Here is a 12549-nt window from a genome sequence, read left to right as displayed (position 1 = left end):
TACTTATTTACTTTAAAATAAAAGCCAATCATGGCTCATACAGCACTGCAATTTTCATCAGAATTCTTCTGCAAGCTGCTAGCAAAACATATTGAAGGCTGACCCCGACAACCATTCTCATTTTCCTTCAGACATTTCAATTATTACTTAATTTAGGCCTGCTTGAATAGTCCTGCCACCTCTCATTTGACCACTGTCACAGAAATGCAGGAGTGACTTCAAAATGAAAGGGGCTTGAAATGGATGAGTGGTGATGGTTAATTATGACTTCACTCAATATTGGTGGGGCCAAAACTCAAATCTGGGGTCAGTCCTGAGTCCCTCACTGCAGGAAAGACCTTGAGGGGCTGGAGCATATATTATTATATTTTATAATTAATATAATTTTAATAATTATTATACCTTATAATTAATATAAAAGGTATGTATTTACCACAATACATATTATATTATAATTATATTATAATTATAATATATATTATATGTGTGTTACAAAATATAGTACATATATAATATATTACAATTTTATATATATTACAAATATAATATATTACAATTATATTATAATAGGAGTTATGTTCACACCTGACTATATATATATATATAGTATGTATTTATATGTATATAGTATATATTTATATGTATATAGTATATATATGTGTGTATATATATGTATGTATTGTGGTAAATACCTACATTTTATATTAATAATAAAAAGGTATAAATGTAGAAACACAGAATATACTGATTGTTATATAATTAAAAATTATATAACACATTAAAAATTGAGAATCTGTTCGAATAGAAATAAAAAAGGAGAAGTTAAAAGATTAAAATAACTGCTTTAAACTCTCTTTTGCAAACCTGGAATAATCACAGACTGCCAAACCAACCAGAGGTAAAAGGAAAAAAGGTTGTGCAGCAACCCAGCAGAGCAGGGGAATTAAAAGGCTCAAAGTGTATCCAGGGAGGAAAGAGACCCCTGGGTGTGACAAACTGCTCAGACAGGAGCAGGGGGACACCAAAAAGGGGCCTGAACAACAACTCTCTGAATAGGGGACACCACAGCCTGGTCAGAAGCAGGAGGGGAAGGAATTCTGGCAGGGGTGAGGAGGATGGGTGAGCACCCAGCGCAGCTCAGGAGAGGCTGAAAGGGCCAGGGAATTGTTTGCATTCCTTTTCATCCCCGAGGAGATGGGGAAAGGAGGCAGAAACAAAGATGAACAGTCAGTTTTCATCATGGATCCACTTCCCAGTGCAGCCCCAGAGAGCCCTGTAAAATAGACCCACTCAGTGCCTGGGAAGTTGCCTGGGGACTGGATCTGTGTGAGTGCAGTGACAGCTTCCCTTAATGGCACAGAGTGGAGCAGGATCAGCAAACCCTGAACTGCTGCAACAGCTGCACAGAAATCTTACAAAATCCAACGTCTGAGGTCTAAAGAGCTGAATTTCAGTGCCCAATCCTGCTCAGGAGAAAAGACCCCATGGTCTCCCTACCAAATGCTGAGCTCTGCTGGCCAGGAAGGAGTCACTGGGGGGATGTGGAGGCTGCTTTGGAAAGAGCCACAGGAAAATGCAATGTGAGAGATTTCTGTCAGAGAAACAGAGCAAACTGAGCTGTGCTGCTGTCTGGGCACCTGCAGCATGAACAAATTCCTGCTCAGACAGCTCAGGAAGGGAGATAACAGAATGAGGAAGGGTGAGAAGGGGAAAGGAGCTTGGACAGAGGCAGAGAGAGAATTCTGCACAGAAATAGATTGACAAGTCAGGGCCCTTCAGTCTGGCAAAGAGATGCTTGAAAGGGATGTAGGAAACACTTATTTAAACCAGAGTTTTATCACATCCTCAACATCACGGAGCAAAGGCAACAGAGAACAAACACTTGCTGTTTCTCACAGCACCAGACCCAAGAGATACACAAGGAAATTACCAAGAAATGGTTTCACAAAAAGAAAAAGGCAGAGGAAGTGTTTTTGCAAATAGTGCCCAATTATGTTGTTGAATTTTTCCTGGAAGACATTAAGTGCTCAAAAGAGGAATGAAATAATGCATTGAGAGTGACAGACAGCCTTCAGCTCAGGAAGTTTTCAGCAGGGGTTGAGAGGAGCTGGGGAGCTGGAGGAGGAATGGGCTGCACTTGTCCTTCTTCAGGAGATGAGGTGAGAGGGGAACTTGTCCTCACTAGAGAGAGAATCCCAAGGATGGAGCCCCAATACCAATGCCCTCAGGCTCTGTGGCTTTTTTCCTACTGCCAGAAAAGCAAATATTTCCTCCTGGAGCTGCTGGACACTGAGAGCTGCAAGACATGTTCCAACAATTTTCTGTGGATCACAGTTGGGACATAAAGTGTTTAACTAATGGTCAGGAAGAAGCCCAGTGAATCATCACTGGTCACCCTGTGCTTTGCACAGAGCAGGTTCTGTTCATAACTCAAGCTCTTAAACTGAGCTAATCTGTTCTTTCAAACCCTTTAGGGTGAATCTCAGGCATGGCACCACCAAAACCAAATAGCTTGAAGGGATTTTGATGAGCTTGCCTTGGGTAGTGGCCTGAGGGGTGGCAGGGAGGGAGGAGGGAAGGCACCTGGCACACTTTCTCCAGGTCCCACAGGGAGTTCTGGGCTCTGCTGTTGGAGCAGAGCATGCTGTGCTGTACAAACCCCTGTGCAAAGGATGCTCCCCATCCCACACTGCTCTGCAGCCCTGCCTGGGGCTGGAGCTCAGCACCAGGGGGTGCCAGGACCCCCTCACACCTCCCCCTCTCACCCTGTCATTAATTTTATAAACAAACCTTATTTTGGTGTTTTCTCTCCAAAGGCACACGAGAACACACAAAGGGGGTCCCCACAGGGGACGATGTTCAGGACAAGGACAGGGCCATGGGGAACCTTGTGTTTCCTTACAACCCCACTGCAAAGCTTCTCTGGAATCTCTGGGAAAGATCAGGGAACCTTCCCAGCCTCCCCCTCTCCTTCCCTTCCTGCCCCTTGTGCCTGCAGCTCCCATGGTCACCCTTCCCTGCCCTCAAAAGCCAGACTGTCAATCCAGGCAATCCCCTCTGCTTTGGCCTCCAGGCTCCCAGAGCTGCTGAGCCACAGCAGCAGCACAAGGATGTCCCAGTGCTGTGGGTGGCACCAGGATCCCCCTGTGCCCCTGTGAGAGTCTGTCCGAATTTTCCTCATCTGCCTCACAATCATCATTTGAGGACCACTGAAAAGAAGACCCTCCTGTCTTCCCTGTAGGAGAAAGTCACACACCACAAGGCCCTGAGACCTGAGAGCACAGTGCTAAGCTATTGCTCACAGGTGTGTTTGCTGTGTGCTACACTGAGCCCAATGAGAAGAACAAGGGGCGCCGTGCCCTTTGTGCAACAACAGCCTTGGGAGCTGTCCCACCCCTCCCCTGGCTGGACTTCTCCTGAGTTTCAGGTGGTCTCCCACAGAGACCCTCACCTGTTTTACACCCACTGTGACAGACAGACTGAGCTGTAAGGAGCCTCTCCATCAAGGACTGGGACTGAAACCCCCAGCCCGGGGCAGGTGTGTGGGGGAGGCAAGCTGACCAAAGCGAGATGTTTGCCTGCAGGTTGTGACCGATGGAACACGAAAACAATGGCTCTCATTTACTGCAGAGAACACGGACTATCTGTTACATCTATTCCTTATTGTATCTGTTTCCCCCCCCCACACACAATTTCCAATAGAATTATCATAATAAAAACCTCTGAGTTAGCTTGAGATTTTGAGATCACCCCAACATAACAGGCGGATCCTCGACTGGAGTGAACCAAAGGACTTCGTCTCTATGTTTGGTAGCTATACCCCCCCCCCCTCTTTTTTCTCTCTTTCTCTATCTTTTCTCTCCCTTGACCCTCTATTGCATTTTGCTGTGGTCATTCAATAAAGGTGCATTTGTTGTGATTATCATTGCAAACCCCCTGTGTCATGTCGGGTTTTTACACCCTGAGATCAAATCCACGAACCATCACGAAACCCGTTCATAAGGACGGATTGAGGCCTCAGGCAGTCCTGTCCCCTGTCCACGGACACAGCAGCTCCTCTCACCCAGCCTGCACCCCCAGACAAGCATCTGCCAGGGCTTCTCATGGATCCCAGAGTGGTTTGGGTTGGGATCCATCCCATTCCCCCCTGCCCATGCAGGGACACCCTCACTGTCCCCAGCAGTGGCTCTGACACTTTGGCACCTGAGCCTGGAGCAGCCTGGGGGATCCAGAGCCGGCTCTGCTGGGTTGTGCAGAGCACACAGCTGAAATAGGGTCAGTGTTCCCAAAGGAACCAGGGTTTCCTGGTGCCTCTGGCAGCTCCCAGTCTCTGGAGCTGCAGTGGTTTTCTCAAGCATTAAATGAGACCACAGGTGGAGCCCCCTTGTCTTTAGTGCCAGAACAGGAATAATAAACCCTTATTACCTCATCATCCATCCTTCCACACTGTTCAGCTGGGCTGCAAAGAGCAAGGACAGCATTTTCCACAGCTCCATCTCCTTCTTGTATCCCAGAGCAAGCCTCTTTTACAGCTTCCACCCCAGGAGGGAACAGGATATTCACCAAATACCCCACAGAGGGAACAGGATATTTACCAAATACCCCACAATCAGGTCACAGGACAAAACTGCACCTTCAGTCCCTGGCACAACCTCATGCAGAAAAGAATCCATCCACTCTTCCAGCTTGTTTTATGGACTGTCCAAACTGCCTGATCTCCTTTCCACTGAGCATTCATCAGGAACAGCTGTGGGCTCCATGGGCTGGGGGCAGTGGGACTTGGTGCTGTGCAAGGGTGCAGCTGGACGGGGTCCTGCCCCCTCAGGCTTTTCTCTGGGTTTTTTTTGGGATTAATCCCACTGGTGTTATTTGCATTACAACAGCTCTGGGATCTGCACCTTTTGTTCCAGAAAATGGGATTTTGCATGTGAACTCATTGAGGGGAATTTACCAAACCAACCTAAGCTCTGCATGGACCGAGGTGCCAAGAGACAGTGCTACCCAACAAGAACTGCTTGGCACTGTCACAGCACCACTGTGACAGCAGTTAACATGTGTGAAAGCCACACCTCATAAAAGCCTCCTGTCCATTACCAGGATAGAGGAACTTTGCCCTTCCCAGGAGCCACCATTGACAGTGGATCCCTGCCCATGGTGACACTTTGCCAGAGGGTCAGGGAGGGATCCTTCCCCCCTGCCCAGCCCTAGGGGCAGCTCTGGGTGCTGTGTCCAGCTCTGGATCCTCAGCACAGCAGGGACAGCAGCTCCTGGAGCGGGGCCAGCTCAGGCTGTGAGGATGAGGAGGGCCTGGAGCATCTCTGTGCCCAGCAAAGGCTGAGGGAGCTGGGGCTGCTCAGGCTGGAGAGGAGCCCCAGCTGAGAGGGGCCCTCAGGCCTGGCTGTCCCTGTGTGCAGGGAGGGGCAGAGCAGGGCCCAGGCTCTGCTCCAGGCCCAGCAGCGGCACCAGAGCCACGGGCAGGGCCTGAGCCCAGCACTGCCCCTGCCCAGGAGGCACAACTTGTGCCCTGGGCAGTGCCCAGCCCTGAGCAGGCTGCCCAGGGAGGGGCTGGAGTCTCCCTCAGCATTGGGGATCCTGCAGAGCCCTGTGCACACAATGCTGTGCCCTGTGCTCTGGGATGGCCCTGCCTGAGCACGGAGGTGCCACCAGGGACCCTCTGCGCCCCCACCCAGCCTGGCCCAGCATTCCAGGATTCTGTGGCACTCTCCTGCTGTCTCCTGCACAGCCCCAGGCCTGGAGCCAGCTGAGCTGCCAGGGGGGTTGCCGATCATTACAAGGCACAAACATCCTCGGGGCAGCCAGGCCGGTGACTCCTCCACTCCAGCAGCAGCTCCACAGCAGCTCCTTGCTCTTGAGAACCAGCAGCTTTCTTGTGCTTAACCCCTGGGAGACCTTCCCTCTTCCCCAGTTAATCCCTTCCCAGCTCTGTAGGCTGCTTTGCCACAGTGGATTTATGAGGCAGCAAAAATCAAAGCACACTCTGAATAGATTCCTGTTCCATTTGCAGCGCTGGGGGTGCCAGCCCCTTCCTGCCTTTGCTCCTGCAGTGGAGCCTCCAGGTGAAACCTTTCCAAAATCAGCCTCCCTGCCAGCTCCCAGTGAAGCATCAGCAGCTCCTGAGGGTTTATTAATCCACTTTGAAACAGTGCCTGAGGCTCCCAGAGCACTTGGGCAGGTCTCAGACTGGAGTCCAGGCTTTGGCCAGAGCCAGGAGTAAACCAGAGTCAGTCAGTTCTGAGCAGCAGAGGATTTAAAGGGTGAAACCTTCATCAAACTGGGCAACATCTGTACAAGACTTTCCTGAAACTCTGCTCTCAAGGGTCCCCAGAGCTCCTGACATGATGTAACTCTATTTAAAGAACAGCCTCCAGCAGACATGGGTTTCTGGCAGCCTCTGGGTGACCATGGAACACAAGGTTTGCATTGTCTGGGCAGCCTCTCACCTCCTTCCATTCAAGTGGGGGCTTAATGCACTGGGAGTGGCTTCTGCTCAAAAGGCTAAAACATGTCCTGCAGGAGGGGAAAAAAAAGGGTAAAAACAGCAAAGAAGACAAGAGCAGAGCGTGAGGTGGATGAACCTGCTCTGAAAGGATGAGCACAGCAGATGACCATGATCAGGATGATCCATCCCTGCAGGTCCATGTCTGGATCCTGCCATCCCCTGGCAGTGCTGGTGTCTGTACCTCAAGCATTTCCCTCAATAACTGTGCAATTTCACTCATATGCTGAGTTTTTACCACTTCAGACTTCTCTAGGCTGCTTTTAATTTATCAGACTAATTCCAACTGCAATACCCTGCCAGTGATAGAGAATGGGCTTGACAAACATCCCTTGCTCTAAATAGAAGAATCTATTAGATTCTAGCAGCTCCAAGTAGTAAATTTAGGTTTTATCTCCGCCAGATCCATATTGGTCCCTTCCTGCTCCAGACACCCTGCTGGGTTCCTTTTGTTTAAAGGTGACTGGCAAAGGGAAAGCAGAAATGAGAGCTCTGCCTTCTGTGCCTGGGCTCTTTCCACTCTACAGTCAAGGAGGTAGGAAAGGTTATTGCCAACAATAAAAATAGCATTATTTTTCTGCCTCTTTCTCAGAAATTCAGCTCTAGTTTGGAGCAGGAAAATCTCAGCTGCTTGGAGATGGACAGGCAGGGCAAGATGGAGCAAAAGGCCTGGTGGGACCTTTCAGCTCAGCCCTTTGTGCCCACCTCAGATGGTCCCTGGTGGTGCTATCAGGGAGCTTGGGGAAGGAAAGGGCTCTGGGGCTGCTCAGAACCTGTCCCATGGAGTCCAGCCTGTCCCTGGGGAATGCTGGGGACTCCGCCACACTTGCTCAGGACATGCTGCTCAGTCAGGGTTTAAATTCACCCTTCCCACCTGCATCAGCCTCAGGGCCACCTCCAACATCTGCCCAGATGGGGAGGGACAAGCTTGGCACTCCTCACCATTCCTGGGTGAAGAAAAGAGGGCAAAATGCCAACGAGGCCTTTTCATCCCCACAAAGAGGAGTTCAAATTCAATTATCTCCCTTTAGAAAACAAACCCTGGTGCAGATCACCTTTAACATGAGCAATAAATTCCAGGTGAGCAATTCCCTGTCCGTGCCTGCCAACCCTCCCAGCTCCTGCGTTCAGGAGCGACAAACCCTGCACTCTGAGTTCAATTACAGAGCACAAAACACCGGATCACACACTAACTGCTGACCTCAAAAACATCCCCTCACCTCCCCTGTTAACCTCAGTGTTCCCAGAAAGAAATGGAAAAGCCAAACCTGGGCACGCAGCCCTTGCCTGGCAGCGCTGCTCCTCCCGCGCTCAGGCATCCAGCGGGACACGGATCCGGGCTCGGGCAGCACGGGGGGCTCTGCAGGGAGCTGGGAGCTGCCAGGGAAGCTCCATCCTCCCACTGGGAGCAGCTCCCTGGATCCCAGGCTCTGCTGTGTCTCCAGGCTGCTCTGGGGAGCGCTGGAGATACGAAGGGCTGGGCCCGGCAATGATCCGTCCGTGCCAGGACGCATTCCCTGAGAGTCAGCAAAACTTTTCAGCCCTTCAATTCATTCTATTATTTCTGCTGATGGCACTATAAATAATTACTCCCCACCCTCCGTGTGCTTGAGCTGCTTTGCTGAAAAAAGATGCACATTTTGTTCATCTCTCAACACGCTGCTTGTATTTTTTGGTGGTTTGCAAGCCCTGCTCGGTGTTCTCCAGCTCTGCAGGATGGAGGGAACACGTTCCAGGGGCCTCTCCCGAGAAGAGCTCGCCTGCAGCCCCGCTCAGACCACGGGAACAGGGCTTCCTAACTTTCAGGCACTTTCAGGTTTCCTTGCCAGGTCATTTTCTTCCCCTGGAGCTGGGAACAATGGAGCCATTATCCCACCTCTCCTCACAGGGGACAAACTCCTTCCTAATGTCGCCAAAGTCACAGATGGCTAAAGCACTACCAAGGGGTGGGAAATGCTGAGGAAAACGGGGAAAACCAACGATCCCAAAGCCCTGGGGTGCCCAGCATCCCTCTGCCTGTGCTGCCCCGCAGTCCATGAGTTCAGCACAGAGCTGTGCCATGGATTTACCTCTGTCCTGGCACCTCTGCTCTCCCTTGCAGGCTCCGTGCCCCTTCCTCTCCAAGTTTCACTCCTTCACTGCTCAAGGCAAAGTGTTTTGCTGCCCACAAACCCACTGATCCCTGCAGGTGCTGCTGCTCAGATGCTCATTCTCTGACCCACGGCTCTGCTCTCCAAGTTCCCCGTCCCACCTCTCCCTCCTTGATGGCAAACACCGTGTGTGAGGAGAAAAACCCCATTTTCCTGACCCAGCTGTGCAGCCCCACGGTCCTGTGGGCTTTGGGCCGTGCTGAGCGCACAGAATTCCCTCCCCAGGCCCTCCACCCTGGGAGATGAAGGCAAGGCAGAGTTTTTCCCGGTGGATTAAGAAAAGCGGGATTTTTCTGCTGTGCTAACGCCTCGACATGCAGAACATTAACAGCTCCTCTCCTGATTTCCTGAGAGGTGGCCACCATCGAGCACTTCTCAAGGAGATTAGTGGCTGCTTTTCCAATCCTATTTCAAGCCTCGAGGAGGCTGCTATTTGTCAAAAGAGTTATTAACCTCCAATAGGCACCAGGATAAATGTTTGCTGGCACAGCCTCTCTCCTGCATGGATCCTGAGGGACAGAGGCTCCCAGGGACCCAGCCTCACCTGGGACCTGGCTGCAAGGACTCAAACAGGCTCTCATTACGGTCAGGGCACCTTAAGGATGCACCCACCTGAAACGGGGATGAAGGAACGACAATCCACGATTTAAGGAAAAAGCCACGTTGCGTGGCTTTTAATAAATAAACAGAGAGCCACTCGGTTAAGGAGGAGAGGGGGAGAGGAAAATCACTGGCTGAGCGGGGCAGTTCGCAGTTAAATATTCTCTGGGCACAGGGCTCCTGCTGAAAGGCGATTTATCAGCCCAGCGAAGGCTGGGGTGGGTGACAGCGCCGGGGAGAGGAGACTCCGGCGTGCAAACAACGCTGTCGTTCCCAATAACCCGGGATTCGCTCCGCGAGGCTCTCCAGAACTGCTCTGCATTGCGAGTGCAATGCGCATGGAAGGATGTGGCAAAACTCCCCTAACCTGGGAGAGCCGGGGGACGGAGTGGAGCCGGGCGGCGGCAGCGCGGCGGGGACCAACTTCTGCCGTCATTTCTGGGCCAGGCATCCCAACTCAGCTGCTGCCGAGCGGCAGCTCCGGGATTTAAACAGCGAGGGGGGGACAACTCCGGGTCATGCACTCAATAATTTAAAAGGGAAGGAGGGCAGCGGGAAGGGAGCGGCGGTGCCGGACAGGCGGCCCCGGCCCCAGGTGCGCGCTGGGAGGGCTCCTCCTGCCCCGGCCCCGCGTCAGCCACAGCCACGCGTTCCACTCTGTCCCCGGCACGGGAAAACACACGGGGAAAGCGGGGGGGATGCTCCCAGCCGGGAGCGGGGGGAAGCCGTGCCCGAGCCCCGTCCCTCGCGTACCTCCAGCCGCCGGTGCCCGGTGCGGCGCGGTGCCCGTCCATGCCGAGCCGGAGCCGGAGCCCGCCGTGTCCTGGGGAAGCGCGGGCGGCTGCCGTGACTTGGGAATACAGAATATGGTACAAGCTTTAATTAAAAGAGTCTGAAGGCTCTCTCCTGCTCGCTCGTCCTTTTTTTTGCAGTACCGGATCGGATTTAAAGGGCTAGAACCCCAATTTGGCACTGCTGCTGCCCCCGGAGCGCCGCGCTGCCGCCCGGGCCTGCCAGTGCCAGCATCCTCCTGCCGCCCGTCGGGGGCATCCTGGCAGCCCGCGGGGCCGGATCCGGCAGCACCGGGAGCTGCGCTGGCAACAGCGAGCTGGAAATCAAGGCTGGCTCCAGCAGGAACGGTGCGCGGAGAGAGGGGATCCCACAGGCAGCGAGGTGGGCGAGGGCAGCCCGAGCGCTCCCGAGGGTGCACGGAGCAAAGTTTGTGCTCTACCAGTGCTCCAGAGAAGTGGGAGGAGGAGGATGGTGTCCCTGTGTCCTGGTGATGCCACCAGCCTGTGGCAGTGCCCAAAGGCGTTGCCCAGCGCCAGCCCTGGGTGGAGCGGGGCTCTTGGGAAGGGCTGCGTCACCCAGGGCGGTGGGGAAGGGGAATGGGAAGGGCTGCGTCACCCCAGCCCAGCTCTACAAGACGGGGTCCTCAGCTCCTGCCCGCATCCCGTGAGCAGGGAAGCAATTCCATTTGGATTTGGAGGCCACTTGCTGGTGCCAAGGCGGTGAGGAGACAGCCTGGCACTGGCGACGTGCGAGTGACGCTGGTTCCTCCTTCAGCTCCAGGTCCCTCTCCAGATCCAGTCGCTCTCCAGACCTCCATGAAAACACTCATCTGCAACAGGCTGGGCTCTCAGTGCCCCTTGGGCTGCTCAGCAGGGCAGGGATGGCCAAGACACGGTGCCAGCCTTCCATCCAGCTTGCCCAAAAAAAGGAAAGAGGGGATGCAGAGCAGGGTTTCCATGGAACCCTTCTTGGTCCAGATTTTGAGCTCAAATGAGGAAAACTAAAGGAAACAAGGAGCACATCTTTCTTCTTCTTCTTTATCTCCTTTTGCCTGGTTTGACCCCACAGTGCCACCCTCCCTCCCCAAGGCTGGCTGGGAACATCCCGCTCTGGGTGTCTGACCAGTGCGTGCCGTGCTCTCGGGCTGACCCGCGTGTTCTGGCTTCCTCTCGCCTCATTAATTACACCCAGGGGTGGGTGCCAAAAGGAAAAGCTGGTTCTAATTCCATGCTGCAACCCAGCTCCAAGCTGCTGGGATAATTAGCAGGTTATTCATGAATGAGAATATTCCCACCATGGAGGGAGGAAGGATGGGGAGGGAGGGGAAGCACCATTTGGGCCTGGTTGGGAAAATCGCATTTGAGTGGGGGAGTCTGTCCCTCAGTCCAAGGCTTTGAGCCACCTGCAGTGCCTGGGGAGTCACTCACAGCCCTGGGGCTGCTGGATGGATCCACAGAGCAAAATCCAAGGGCTCTGCTTGGCTGGGGGCCACGCTGGGAGAGGAATGGCTCTGACTCCAGCCCCAGCCTGTGGGCTCCCATCTGCCTCTGGGCACGCACAGGAAGAGGCTTTGGAGCCTCCTTCTCCATCACTCCTGGATGATGTTGACTCAGGGCTGTGGGGTTTTTGGAGCATCACCATCTGCCAGTCTCCTGCTGGGGGCTGGAGGCTGTCATCACCCCCAACACTTCTTTTTGAACCCCTCATAAACTGTGGGAACACCTCAGTCTTCCTTCAAAATCAACCTGAACCAAGCCTTGGTACCAATTCCCTGGGTTTAGGCACCAGCTGAAAATTCCTGGGAAAGGCATTGCCTGGCAGAGCCTGCTGGGAAAGTGCTTCCCTAAACACTGAGGGGCAGCAGGCAGGGGTGAGATTCCAGCAAATCCAGGGTGTCCTCAGAGGCTCCAGCCTGAGCTGCTCGTGTGTCTCTCCAAGGCATGTGGTTGTTGTTCCTTTAATTATTAATCCTTGCATTGACGTAATCAAATGTGCCCAAGCCTTTAACGAATGCCTCAATGTAAAAAATGAAGAATAAATTTCTTTCCCTCCCTGAAAACTTGTTTCAATCCCATGACCAATTTTATTGCCGTTCTGCTCTAATTTTAAATATAACGAGAAACATTAAGGTTTTCAATTAAAAGATCCCTTCCCTCAGATATTGGAACATAGCCTGAAGTGCAGACCACGTGTGATATTTTTCATTGGGATGGTGTGGGCTAAATCTGATTCCCAGATCAAACACAGTCAGGCTCAGGCGTGCAGTTGGCCAGGCTGGAGAGGCTGAGCTGTTCCACTTTGGGAAGAGCCTCAGCCTTGTTTGTGTTTTTAGCTGACTCCTCGTGTTTCTGCAATGAACCTTGCATTTATTCCTTCTCTTCTGTCAGCCTGGGAGTCTGTGGTGAGGGGCAAATGAACCTCATGATGCCACCCTGGACTCGTGGAGTTTTTGGCTATTCACTGATACATTTGTTTTTTCCCTTTTCTTTA

At 52.6% G+C, this 12549-nt stretch overlaps 2 protein-coding genes across 4 annotated transcripts in view; both read right to left on the bottom strand.

Annotated features, from left to right (window-relative positions):
* CALN1 (calneuron 1) overlaps positions 1-10579 on the bottom strand; it is a 171594-nt gene extending 161015 nt beyond the window's left edge. Inside the window, exon 1 of one of the 2 annotated variants that reach the window (XM_054287055.1) lies at positions 10021-10579. The gene's annotated coding sequence lies outside the window, so the exon portion shown is untranslated. Of the gene's footprint in view, positions 1-7785; positions 7949-10020 lie in introns of those variants that run through there. The other variant, XM_054287056.1, reaches the window with a different exon arrangement.
* Positions 1-12549, bottom strand: part of LOC128943996 (septin-4-like) — a 208906-nt gene that overhangs the window by 28474 nt on the left and 167883 nt on the right. The window lies entirely within an intron of this gene.

Source organism: Melozone crissalis, unplaced genomic scaffold, assembly GCF_028551555.1.
Source record: "Melozone crissalis strain CALT ecotype California unplaced genomic scaffold, PUWL_Pcris_2 ptg000057l_1, whole genome shotgun sequence".
Taxonomy (NCBI): Eukaryota; Metazoa; Chordata; class Aves; order Passeriformes; family Passerellidae; genus Melozone; species Melozone crissalis.
The sequence above is the reverse complement of the archived record's forward strand: the minus strand, read 5'-3'. Positions and strand labels throughout refer to the sequence as shown.